This window comes from Xyrauchen texanus, chromosome 37, assembly GCF_025860055.1.
Source record: "Xyrauchen texanus isolate HMW12.3.18 chromosome 37, RBS_HiC_50CHRs, whole genome shotgun sequence".
NCBI lineage: Eukaryota > Metazoa > Chordata > Actinopteri > Cypriniformes > Catostomidae > Xyrauchen > Xyrauchen texanus.
In genome coordinates, this window is record NC_068312.1 from 4,450,789 (window position 1) to 4,464,539 (window position 13,751).

Here is a 13,751-nt window from a genome sequence, read left to right on the forward strand (position 1 = left end):
ACACGGACCAGTGAGGAGCCCAGGGAAGAACCGAATGCAACAGGCGTCGGGGGCCAACCCTGCGGTGAAGACTCCCTCATAGACCTCCCCCATCCACTAGTCCATCCTTACCTCACTGTTCTTTAGGTGTCACAGGAATTGAGAAATAGGGAAAGAAGGGACAACAATAGCAGACTCGGAAAAGGATACAACCATAGTGTTTGAACAAATACTGCTCTACGGTCTTTTGTTTTCTTTCTTCCTCTGTGCAGGTACCACTTGATGGCTGTCCCGAGACACATTTGCACCGACCTCCTCACCTGCGTATGAAGCCACAACCTTCCGGAAAACAACTAGACACACTTCCGAGCCAACTATCACAAAAGAAAAGAAAAAAATACACAACGCAGAGACTCGCATACGGGAACCTTCAGTCATCCATCAACATGATCAAGATTGTCGTACTAATAACCATCATGGACATCGCACAATGTGTGGACTCCAGAAACAACATATTCTTAGAGCTGATGAATATGTCACCATTATCGGCCCTGAATGCTGCACCGGGTTAATGGATCCAACAGAGAACTTTAACAAAATCCAACAAGACATTCTTGATCTTTCAGCAAAATTAAACCAGATGACTGAAGAGAATTCTTCATGGTTCGGAAACTTGTTAGGTAAACCCTGGCTGTGGATCAAGGAAATAGCAATTCTGCTGTTGTTTCTTCTACTGGCATACTATCTATGCATCTACAGTATCAAGTGTTTCATTCAACAAATGAATCACGCCCATCACTAAGAAATGACAGTTCCAAATAGAAAAGACTATTACCCGTAAGAACTTCACGGACCCTAATTGCATGTTTGTTTCAGTGTCAGCATGCAATTACAGAAAATCAACACAGAGTATGCGCTATGTGCCTGTAATGAACACAGGTTACATGAATGAACTTTTAGGTGTCTAAATTTGTACTTTGTGAGAGTTATTAGAACTCTCAAAGAGGGGACTGTTGTATTACAAATTTATTAAATGTTTAATTTAGGTTCCAATACAATAGTATATAAATTGAGAAAGTTTAGTAGATTGAATTTACTATTTGAGGTATAAATTATGTCACAGACCTGCCTGTCAGGGTTTCCAGCAGGAGATTCCTGCCTGTCCTGATCTCTCTATTGTAAGTTAAATTAGTCGGATTGCTGAGACTATCACCTTTTGTCTTTAAATGACTCTTGGAGCCACTGACCCAGTCGTTGAATAGTCCGACTGATTAGATTAGTTTCTGTGCATTCAAATCACACTGTTATGCTGATGAGATCAGGGCTGGGGAATTTCCTGTAACGAGTTGACTCCTGTACCATTTACATGCTTTGTTTCAGAGTGTCTCCACCTCTATGTATAATCAAGTCCCCTCACCCTTGAAAGGTATAAAAACCCTATCGTACTGAGTTATTGAGTCAGACTTGGATGACTACAGCGATGCAACAGCGACTTCTCAATAAAGAGTAAATTCTGCTTAAAGGATATCCCAACGTCTCCTGGTCTCTGCTTCGACGACGAAGAAAAAGTTTACAACAATGCCTATTCACTCTGACTGCAGTGTTGAGGGATTTTGTGGAAATTCTGAAGGCCTGATGGGGTGGAGCTCAGACTCACGTGCTGCTTTGGCTAAGGAGCATGGCTTCAGGCATACGATTTGTGAAAAAGTTGTCACACTTTGCTTGTAAGCGTCGAGGAATAAATTCTGATTGGATAATTTTTTTTATAAAAAATATTTTTTTTTAGATTCATTAGGAGTGGAAAGCGATACATAGGCAAAAATGTCAATGAGAATGAAAGGATGCCATTTTTTTTATTTATTAGGAATGTTACACCAGCAGAGGAGGTTTTGCTGGCCCTGAGAAATTGCCACTGGCCATATATGAACAAATACAATTAGAATTCATATATTTGAGAATTTATGTACACATTTAAATTCCACAAGTGTTTAAAAAAAACATGTTACATATATAAAATTGTCATTTTTGTCATATTCTGTATATTGCATATAGCTACTGTATATAATTTTTTATATCAGTAAAAACCATTTATGAACACTTATTTTCAGCATACAAGTGTTCAGCATATATTGCCATTTTCAGATTCGAAGACTAGGGGAGCGCAGTGCACAAACACAGTTGTTAGATGGGGTTTTAAGCTGTTATATGATCTTGTAACAATGTGCCACTCTCCTGTTTCACTTTATTTTTTTCAAGGTATCAAGGATACACTGTTAATATGTAGATTATACAAACAGCTGCCGTATAACTGGAATGGTTGCGATTGCTTCAGACTTTTCAAGCATTAGTTTTGCTGCTGTCAAACAAAGGAAAGAGATGTGATTACCATAACAACATAATACATTCGATAACTTCATTATGTGTACTATTGTCGGTCATGAGACCGTGTATGTCAATGGAGGAGTACATAAATCATCGTGGATAAAAATTAAATAAAAAGAGTCTGACTGAGTGGTCTAATGGTATTAATCAACCCATTACATAAGAGGTTAAAGGTTCTAATCCGTCCATATAAAACGATATGTTTTAATTAACAAAGATTGCATCTGCACCTCATTTAATGTATAAATTGAGTGGGGACGCAATTGTTTGCATTTTTATATGGGATTCAACTGGAAAAGAGCTCAAACTCACAGCAACAGGAGCAGTCGCAGAAAAGCATGGGACACAAACTAACACAGGGGTAAGTTGACACACGTGGTTTAAACGTTTCCACACCCGGTGGTAAGAGGGAACTTCATTAGTTTACTTGTTGGCATATCAACACTGTGTAGATAAAACAAATTGCGGGAAAATCCACTCCACATCCCAGCCATGAAACACTCGGTTTATACAGGAAGGAAACACACTGCGTGCTGGCACCGCACATTAACAGTCAGCTCACCTGGTTACCCCACAACTGAGAGCAATTAAGAGGAAGAGAGATAAAGGCAAAACACACGCTCTATATACGCACAAACAATACGGCCGAGAAGGCCATCACAATGGGGGGCATACTTCTCTTTTCTATTTCCCGGAAAAGAGCGCGAGCTGCAGAGAAAACGACTCGGTTACTAACGTAACCTCGGTTCCCTGAGAGAGGGAACGACTATTGCGTAAGTAGCTTACGCTATGGGAAAACTCCGTTTCTCGAGAAATATTGAAGTCTTTATGTAAAACGCATTGCAGCTGCACAGCAGACAGTGATGAGCGAAGCAGCTCGGTCATTGGCTGTGCTGCGGCAACTGCTCGAACCAATGACGGGGCGATTTAGAACGTGCCACCAATGGGGGCGCGCCCTGCTTTCGCGCGCTCATAGCCTGCTGAAATTAGCATATGAGGGCTATATAATGAGCATCCCGTCATTCCGGTTCTTTAGGTTCAATCGATTGAAGCGACTGACCAAGCACAGGCACGGCAGCTTACGCAATAGTCGTTCCCTCTCTCAGGGAACCGAGGTTACGTTAGTAACCGAGTCGTTCCCTTATCGAGAGGTCTCTCCTATTGCGTAAGTAGCTTACGCTATGGGAACCCCATGTTAAACGCCGTGTGTGCTGACTTCGCTGTATAAAGCCAGAGGCGGGTGCCTGAGCCTTAAAGCAAAGTGATGTTCCACGAGCCGGCCAGAGGCGAGCTATTTAGTGGGGTATGACAGGGCGCCCTTACCTACAAGGTGGGGTGCTCCTTGTACAAACACAAACACATATCTTATGTACTGAGTTTTTGTGTACTGGTACGCATAATAAACCCTCTAAGCCGGTCAGAGACGGACCTTATAAGGGAGGAGATAATGCCCAGCATGTACATACTGCAGTTCATTCCACAGTCAGACTGATAGAATGTTGGAATGTAGTGAGGGGACCTGTAGGTTATAAATACCTGTAGGTATACCCAGCCTGCCGCCGCACAAATATCTTCAATGGGTATCCCACTCGACCATGCCCACGAGGAGGCCATGCCCCTCGTAGAGTGAGCTCAGACGCCTAAGGGGCATTGAAGGCCCTTGGCTTCATAAGCTAGCGCTATAGCATCCACTATCCAGCGCGATATTCGTTGCTTTGAGACAGCGAGACCCTTAGTTCGGCCGCCAAAGCATACGAATAATTGTTCCGTCTGTCTGAACAGGGCAGAACGTTCCAAATATACTCTGAGCGCCCTGACCGGGCAGAGTAAATTTGCGTCGCCTTCGTCTGCTGAAGACGATAGCGCTGCCAGAGATATCACCTGTGCTCTGAAGGGTGTAGAGAGCACCTTAGGAATGTACCCGTGCTTTGGCCTAAGGACAACTAGGTCCAAATTCCAGGCAAGCAGCGCTTGATGACAGCGCGTGAAGGTCGCCCACTCTTTTAACTGAAGCGAGTGCCAGCAAGAGCGTGGTTTTGAGAGAGAGCTGCATGAGGTGCACGGTTCGGAGAGGTTCGAATGGGGCACCTTTGAGTGCGTCCGGGACCGTGGCCAGGTCCCAGATCGGCACCGAAGGTGGGCGAGGAGGGTTCATCCTCCTAGCGCCTCTTAGGAAACGAACGATCAGATCGTTTTTTCCTAATGAATGTCCTTTATCAGGATTGTGTGACGCCGCTATGGCAGCCACATAGACTTTGAGCGTGGAGGGTGTGCGGCCCGCCTCCAGCAGCTCCTGCAAAAAGGCGAGTACACTCGGTATCTCGCACGTTTTGGGGTTCAAGCCCTTGGTATCACACCAGTCACTGAACACTTTCCACTTTTGGGCATACAAGCGCCTCGTAGAGGGGGCTCGTGCCTCAGCAATGGTTTTCAGAACTCCACTGGGGAGGTTCTCGGGAGGGGCCATGCATGGAGGGCCCACAGATCGGGGCGGGGATGAAGAATCATCCCGCTGGCCTGTCCGAGGAGGTCTTGCCTCAGCGGAATCGGCCATGGGGAAGATTGCATCATCTGTACCAGCTCTGGAAACCATGTCTGGTTTTTCCAGAGTGGGGCTACCAGGAGCACTGCACATTTCACCTCCCTGATCCGACTGATGACCTGAGGCAGCATCGTGATCGGGGGAAAAGCATACAAGGGGCGGCTCGGCCAGATTTGGGCGGCAGCGTCCGTGCTTTTGAGAAGAAGAGAGGGCAGTGCGCGTTTTCCTTGGAGGCGAAGAGGTCGACCTCTGCCTCGCCAAAGGTTCGCCATAACCACTGAACCGTCCGAGGGTGGAGAGACCATTCTCCTGGGAGAACTTTGTCTCAGGATAGCATGTCCGCTCCTTGGTTCAGGACGCCTGGCACGTGCGCTGCTCTTAGCGAGCGCAGGTGGTGTTGTGACCATAGGATGAGCTCCCTGGCCATAGAGTGCAGGGAGCTCGACCTGAGTCCACCTTGGCGATTTATATACGAAACTACCGTCATGTTGTCCGTTCGGACCAGGACGTGTTCGTTTTGCAGGTACGGAAGCAGGGCTCTGAGAGCCAAAGCAACCGCTTTCTTTTCTAGACAGTTTATGTGTAGGCGCTTTTCCGGGTTTGACCAAAAACCGGAAACAGGCCTGCCCTCGTAAAGGGCCCCCCATCCTATTTTGGAGGCATCTGTCGTGATCATTTTTCTCCGCGTATTCACGCCCAGACTCACGCCGGTTTGATACCATTATATGGCTTTCCAGGGCGTCAGGGCTTTTATACAGCCGTGATTCGCTCTGATCAAAAAGTGGCCTGAGCGCCACGCGTGAGTGGGGACGCGGCTCTTGAGCCAGCGCTGGAGAGGACGCATGTGCAACAATCCTAGCTGGAGTACAGCTGATGCCGAGGCCATGAGGCCGAGCATTCTCTGAAATCGTTTGACGGGGGCGTGCGCGCCCGTTCTGAACGATGTTGCGAGGCGTCGAATAGAGAGCGCGCACTGATGAGAGCTGTCATCTGCACTGAGTCTAGCACTATTCCCAGAAAAGAAATATTCTGTCTGGGGGATAGCACGCTCTTTGCAAAATTTATTCTCAGACCCAGGCATTGTAAATGGCTGATAGTCCAAGATCTGTGTGTCATTAACTGAACCTCTGATTGTGCTATGATTAGCCAATCGTCGAGGTAATTCAGTATCCGCACTCCCCGCTGTCTCAGGGGGGAAAGTGCTGCATCCATACATTTCGTGAATGTACGGGGGGCCAATGATAGGCCGAATGGTAGTTGCTTTACTGGTATGACTGTCCCTCGAAAGCGAATCTCAGAAAAGGCCTGTGATGAGGCGCTATCGGGATATGAACGTAAGCGTCTTTCAAATCCACTGATAGAAACCAATCCCCGGGGCGAACTTGCGCGAGGATATGTTTGGTTGTTAACATTCTGAACGAGCGAATCATTAACGCTTTGTTCAGATGTCCAGAGATCCAGGATGGGGCGAAGGCCACCGTCCTTTTTCGGGACGAGAAAATAGCGGCTGTAGAAACCCGCCTCGCTCAAAGAGGGAGGAACAGTTTCTATAGCGCCCTTCTCTATCAGTTTGAGCACCTCGGTGCGTAGAACATGTGACACATCTTTCCTCACTTTCGTCTCAACCACCGCTGAAAAGCGGGGTGGTCTGCGAGCGAATTGAAGTGAGTATCCGTGCTTTATTATGTTCAAAACCCATTTCGGCATGTCGGGGATTTTTTCCCAGGCTTCTGCTCGCACAGATATGGGCTGAATGCCGGCTGGGGTGTGTTGCAGTGACGTATGGGCCCCGCCGGCAAATCGCTTTGTGCTAACACAGAATCTACGGCTCTCAGAGGCGCAGGTGCACGCTGAGCAGCTGTAAGTAAAAAGTAAGTAAAATTTATTTGTATAGCACTTTTCTCAGATGAAGATCACAAAGTGCTTCACAACAAAAGAAAGCATAAGCAGCTCTCATAAGTACATCTCAATCACAAAACAAAATAAAATAAAATATAAGTAAAATAAGCAACACTCAAACACATACACAATAGACCGGCGTCAACCATCCTCCAAACTAATCAAAAGCCTCTTTAAAAAGCAAAGTTTTTAGCTGACTTTTAAATTTTTCCACACAATCCAAGCAGCGTATTGAAGGAGGCAAAGCGTTCCACAACCTGGGTGCAACAACTTGGAATGAACGGTCCCCCTAGTTTTAAAATGTGCAAAGGGGCAACTAATAGTCTCTGACCTGTTGATCTCAGACTACGTGAGGATGTACGCAGCTGTATCAGGTCAGAGATGTATGAGGGTGCCTGTCCTTGTAGGGCTCTAAAAGTAAGGACCAGAATTTTAAAGTGCATTCTGAATAGCACTGGTAACCAATGGAGTGAAGCTAAAACTGGAGTAATATGTGCCCTTTTACTCGTGTGGGTTAAAAGCCTAGCAGCAGAATTTTGAACAGTCTGAAGACGACCAAGATCCTTCTTATTAAGGCAGATAAAAAGACTGTTACAATAGTCCAAGCGAGACGAGATAAAAGCATGAATGATCATCTCTAGCTCCGCTTTTGACACTAAGGCTCTTATCTTCGAAATGTTCCTTAACTGAAAGAAACAGTTTTTAATAAGATGTTTTGAATGTTTCTCCAGAGACATGGCCGTATCAAAAACAACTCCCAAACTCCTGAGACTGGGCTGAACAGACGAACCTAAGTCACAAATGTGTTTCTTTATCTGAGGGATGCTCTGCTCAGGGGCAATGATTAAAGTTTCAGTCTTAGCTGAATTCAACATTAAAAAGTTGTCATTTAGCCACTGCTTAATCCTACTCAGACAGTTCATTAAAGATGATAATTTAAATAACTCAGTGGGCTTAAAGGAGCAATATAACTGAATGTCATCTGCATACAGGTGATAAGAGACATCTTGAAACTGGCTTATAATCTGTCCTAAAGGAAGCATATATAGAAGGAAAAGAATCGGTCCCAGGACAGAACCCTGCGGAACACCACTCAATAAACCTGCAGTGTCTGACATGTTCTGATTTATATAAACACTAAAACTTCTACCAGTAAGGTAAGATGAAAACCATTTCAGAGCTGATCCAGATATCCCTAATAGTGCCTGTAGTCTATTAAGCATAATATTGTGGTCAATGGTGTCAAAGGCAGATGTAAGATCCAGCAAAACTAACACTGTATGCTTCCCAGAATCAGCAGACATCAAAATATCGCTTGAAACTTTCACCAGTGCAGTTTCCGTAGAATGTTTTTTACGAAAACCTGACTGATATTTATCAAAAATATCATTATTCTCTCGGCACTGTATTGAGTGCCGAGTGCAGAGGTGCGTGTGAGAGTACAGGCACATGCGCTATTTCCAATATGCTGACAGCATGAGTGCTTGAAACTGTATGAACAATGTTTTGAAGTGGGGGTGCATTCATCATTATGGGCACGCGCGCCACGTTCATAAAGCTTTCCGCATTTAGCGGGGAGTTTCTTAGCTCGCGCATTACATCTGTGATGTTTGCGGCATAGCTGTTTGAAACTGTGTGGGTAGCTGTGTGTAGGGGTGCGTGCAATACAGCAGGCACACGCGCTACACTTATAGCACTTCCCGTTTTCACTGGGGAAGTGTTTATAACTGTGGGAACAGTGCTTGTGTGTAGCGGTGCATACATGACAATAGGCACACGATCTACATGTTTGAGACATCCAGCCTGAGCTGGGGAGGTGTTTGGCACTGTTTGGACAGTATTGATATGTGGGAATGCGCACTTTAGTGTGGACATGTGAACCCCTAGTGACACAGGCAGAAAATGACTCTTTTGGTGATTTCTGTGTGTCGCCGTAAAAACTGGCCCATTGACTGCTGTATAGACATTTCCAGCTGCCTGTAAGGGGACTGGGTAATGTTTTGAATGTTTGAGAGGAAGCAGTCCGGCATCTGCGAGACACGTACTTCCTCTTTTTCTTCCTGCTGCTAGGAAGACTTACGAGGCTCCGTATTCAGGGTGATTCTGGGTCGAGGGCCTCGTTGCTCCTGCGGCTTTCTTTGGCCAGCGGAACGCGAGCGGCGTCGAGCGTCCTTCTCCGGTCTGTTCTTCGGCTGGGAGACGGGTGGCTCTGCCCTGGCTCGCTGCTGCTGCTGGGGAGGTTTTTGAGATGAGCTGGAGCGCTTAGGCAGGAAGTAATGCATAGCTTGCGAATCTTTCCGCGCCGCAGTGAAGCGCTCCGTGAAATCTCTCACCGTAGGTCCGAACAGGCCGCTCGGAGTGACAGGTGCGTCAAGGAAGGGTGCTTTATCCGCGTCCTTCATCTCCATTAGCGTTAGCCACAGATGGCGCTCAAGGACGATCAAGTTAGCCATGGCCCGGCCAATGGATTGGGCGGTGGCCTTTGTGGCTTGCAGAGCTACGTCCGTAGCACTGCGCAGGTACTTAAAAGCATCAGGTTCAGGTCCAGACTCGTCCATAGAGCGGAGAAGTTTGGCTTGAAACACTTGTAGAACCGCCATCGAATGCAGCGCTGACGCAGCTTGACCGGCGGCGGCGTATGCGCGACCGGTGAGAGCTGATGTGGTTCTGCACGGCTTCGATGGGTGAGAAGCTCTGACCTTCCATCCAGCGGTGGAGGGTGGGCATAGATGGTTGGCCACAGTCTCTTCTAGGGGCGGAGTTGCCTCGTAGCCTCTTTCTCTCGCGCCGTCCACTGAGGAGAGCGAAGAAGAGAAAGAAAGCTTTAGGCGAGCCGAGTGCGGGGCTTTCCACGACCTTGTGAGCTCATCGTGCACCTCAGGGAAGAAAGGAGAGGGTCTCTGTCGGGGGGCCTGCCGGCGCCCCTGCAGGAACCACTCATCCAGCCAGCTGCGGGCGGGTTCTTCCGGAGAAGACCAGTCGAGCCCGAGGTCTTCCACGGCCTTAGACAGGATACGGACGATCTCCGAGTCCATACTGGTGCCCGCGCTCGTGTCCGCTGTTGTAGATGGCGCGGGGTCGAACGAGCCCGGCCAGTCGTCAGATGCAGCGTCAAGAGAGAGGCTGTCATCCTTTCCATCGTCGTCCCCTGATGCGCCGAACGAGACGAGACCCACCGCTTCGTTGGAGGGGTGCAGGTCCGCTCTCGTGAAAAGGACCGGCTGCGGGGAGACATCTGGTAGTGGCGATGCACGCGGGGACTGAGCCGGCGTGACATCACCGAAGTCGGGGTACTCTGGCAGCCTCTGTGAGCGGCGCTTTTTCTTGCGCGGCTCGAACAGAGGTGGCAGCATGGGGGCAGCCGGCTCGCTTGCGGTGAAAACGGCAAAGCGAGCGCGCAGCTCGGCGAGGCCCAAGGAGTCGCATTCAGGGCATCCGCCCTGAATGAGTGCAGCTTCTGCATGGTCCAGACCCAGGCAGCGAGTGCAGAGGACGTGCCAATCTCCGTCGTGAAGAGGGCCTCTGCACGAGGCGCAGGCTGAAGGCATTTGAAACAACGCCTTGGAAAATTACTCTTTTAATTCTAAAAAGCGTCGCGGGGGCGAACGCTTGCAGAAGAAAAAGGATATGCGATGCGCGCCGGATGGCGTAGCAGAAGGCTTCGAAGGCGGCTGAAGGTGCCGGCGTCCTCTCAGCAGTCCCGCTGTAAGCGTGTCAACGGCGGCGAAAGACTCCAACAATCCGGAGGATCCAGCGAAGAGAAGGTCTTCGCTGAAGGAGATTAAATCTAAAGAACCGGAATGACGGGATGCTCATTATATAGCCCTCATATGCTAATTTCAGCAGGCTATGAGCGCGCGAAAGCGGGGCGCGCCCCCATTGGTGGCGCGTTCTAAATCGCCCCGTCATTGGTTCGAGCAGTTGCCGCAGCACAGCCAATGACCGAGCTGCTTCACTCATCACTGTCTGCTGTGCAGCTGCAATGCGTTTTACATAAAGACGTCAATATTTCTCGAGAAACAGAGTTTTCCCATAGCGTAAGCTACTTACGCAATAGGAGAGACCTCTCGATAAGGGAACTGCTGCCACTAAACTACATTAATAACAGCCAGAACAAACATTCATCTTAAATTCAAAATAACACATTCCAGTGCTGGATCGGCAATCAAAACGTACACAGATCAAATGAAAACACCAACTCAAGAACTGGAGATTTTTAACAGATGAAATGAGAAATGTAATTAACTGAAGAACGTAGTTACACATACTTCATATACATAATGTACAAAAGAGGGATCCCTTCTAGAGACAACACGAAATTCTTCTCAGTGATATTTTGGGAATCATTCATGGAGCTTGGCTGCCCTCTATTGGACATTTATTGTAATTGCCACTCAGAGTGGCAACAACACACTAGGTTAGAATAGACAAGAATTTGCTAAATTTTCATGAAAATGAAACCATGCATGCAGAAGATATGAAACATTTCCTTATTCCAATGTTTTGATGTTATTGTATCGTGTCACCATGGCAACACAGTTCGATATATCAGAAATCCTTTCACAATTTAGCATCGTGGTTGGCATGATGTCGCCCACATTTGGTACCTGTAGCATGAAATCCCTCTGAGGAGTATATCAAATTCCACAGCATGAATTATTCAAACAATCCAAAAGCCTGCACGAAAGTTGTCTGGCTTGATGAGACCTATATGTGTACAAAGTTTGGTGACTAGCTCAAAAGGGATGTGCTACAGAGCCCCCCGAACAGGTCCATGTTCTATGTGGTGCTGCAAAGCCCCTCCCTGCATGCCCCCCCCAGCAACATTGCTAAGCCATAATGGCCAGTAACTCTGATGTGTGTGCAAACTTTCAAGAGTTTTCACGCATGCTATGTACCCCAAAAGTACAGAAAACATTGAAAAGAATAATAATAATAAAAAATATAGATGCAAGCAGCAATACCGGGGTCAAGACAATTATCGGTACCATGAGCAGCAAAAGAAGCTTTGTGACATGTTTTTGGTCCAATGAACAGTGAATGAGATAGAAAAAGTAAACTTTCAATAATAAAAAAAACATTTAATTAAAAAAATATTTCAAAATAATAATTAGCTACTTCTTAGAATTTTTGTCCAGTATGTGGCGCTGTTCTGAAACTGCTCAGGTAGTATCTGGGGTATGGTGGTTATCATGCAGGGAAGCGTTCAAGAGTTATAAGCCAAAATATAAAGTTTTCTATCTCCTGACCAGTAATAGTGATGACACACACCAAGTTTGGTCCCAATCAAAGTGTTGCGGGGATACAGCCAAAGTTAAACTTTCCACATTTTTCATCAAATTCGTTGAAGCGCCATTCGAAAAGGCTGGAATCGTTATTAAATCGTTGGTCTCGCTATACCCCACTGAATCTAATGAGACCAATTTGATGATTTTATGACAAACTGTTCAGAAATTATAAGCAAAAATGTGCTTTTTTCATATCTCGTAACCACTAGGTGGCACTGTTCCGAAACACAGCAGACACCCTCGCGTCATGGTGCCAATGACAAATAATAAGTTTGTATGAATATGCTAAAGCGTAACGGAGACATACCCTCACGTCCATTTTGGGCATCATTTTATGACTAAATTCAAAATGTCAGGCATAGGAAAATGTGGTATAGTTTGACTCATTATGTAGCACTCTAAAGAGACAATTTCCGATATTTTCTGCAAAAGTGTTCAAGAGATATAAGCAAAAACAATTTTTTTGCTGTCTCCTGACCAGTAGAGGGCAGTGTGCCAAAACACTGTAGGTACCATGTACCAAGTGTTGTACCAAGTAATCAAAGCGTTGTGGAGACATAGCCTTAATTTCAACTTTGCAAGTTTTTTAGCAAATTCATTGAAGCGCCATTCAAAAACAGTATGGTCGATCAAAATTCTGTAAATAACATTTTGTCGTAAGTGCCTCTAGATGATGAAGGCCAATTTTCCTGCAAATCAGACAAACAGTCTAGGAGGAGTTTGAAAAAGTAGGTTTTCAAAACATTTAAGAATGGCGGACAGGAAGTTTGCTCAATCATGACATAATAGGTATCATTGTTCTCGGCATGAACCACAGAATCTATCAAGACCAGTCTCATGACAGTAGGAAAAATTATTCAAAAGCTTTTAGCATTTTTAGAAATAGCATTATAATGTTTGACCACAAGTTGGCGCTGTCCCAAAACCTTTTGAGTCCCTTCAGAGCATGGTGCCAAAGACACATACAGAGGTTCGTAATGATACACCAAGTCGTTCATAAAATACAGCAGTTTATGTCTAAATTAAAAATGGCCAACATCCAAAATGGCCAACATTTTTCATATCGCTTGACTCGCTATATCCTACTGAATCTAATGAGACCAATTTGATGATTTTATGACAACCTGTTCAGAAGGTATAAGCAAAAATATGCTGCAGGCACCCTTGAATCATGGTGTCTATGACAAATAATAGGTTTGGTATGAATACACCAAAGTGTTAAAGAGATACACCCTCACGTTTGTTTTGGTGTGCTCTCCATGGAATTCCTTGAAGCGCCATTCAAAAACAGTATGGTCGATCAAAATTCTGTAAATAACATTTTGTCGTAAGTGCCTCTAGACGATGAAGGCCAATTTTCCTGCAAATCAGACAAACAGTCTAGGAGGAGTTTGAAAAAGTATGTTTTCAAAACATTTAAGAATGGCGGACAGGAAGTTTGCTCAATCATGACATAATAGGTATCATTGTTCTCGGCATGATCCACAGAATCTATCAAGACCAGTCTCATGACAGTAGGCAAAATGAGTCAAAAGCTTTTAGCATTTTTAGAAATAGCATTATAATGTTTGACCACAAGTTGGCGCTGTCCCAAAACCTTTTGAGTCCCCTCAGAGCATGGTGCCAAAGACACATACAGAGGTTCGTAATGATACGCCAAG

General features: G+C 45.9%; 1 protein-coding gene across 1 annotated transcript in view; it reads right to left on the minus strand.

Moving 5' to 3' along the window:
* The window catches only part of bsna (bassoon presynaptic cytomatrix protein a), a 253,160-nt gene that overhangs the window by 20,926 nt on the left and 218,483 nt on the right, over nucleotides 1-13,751 (minus strand). The window lies entirely within an intron of this gene.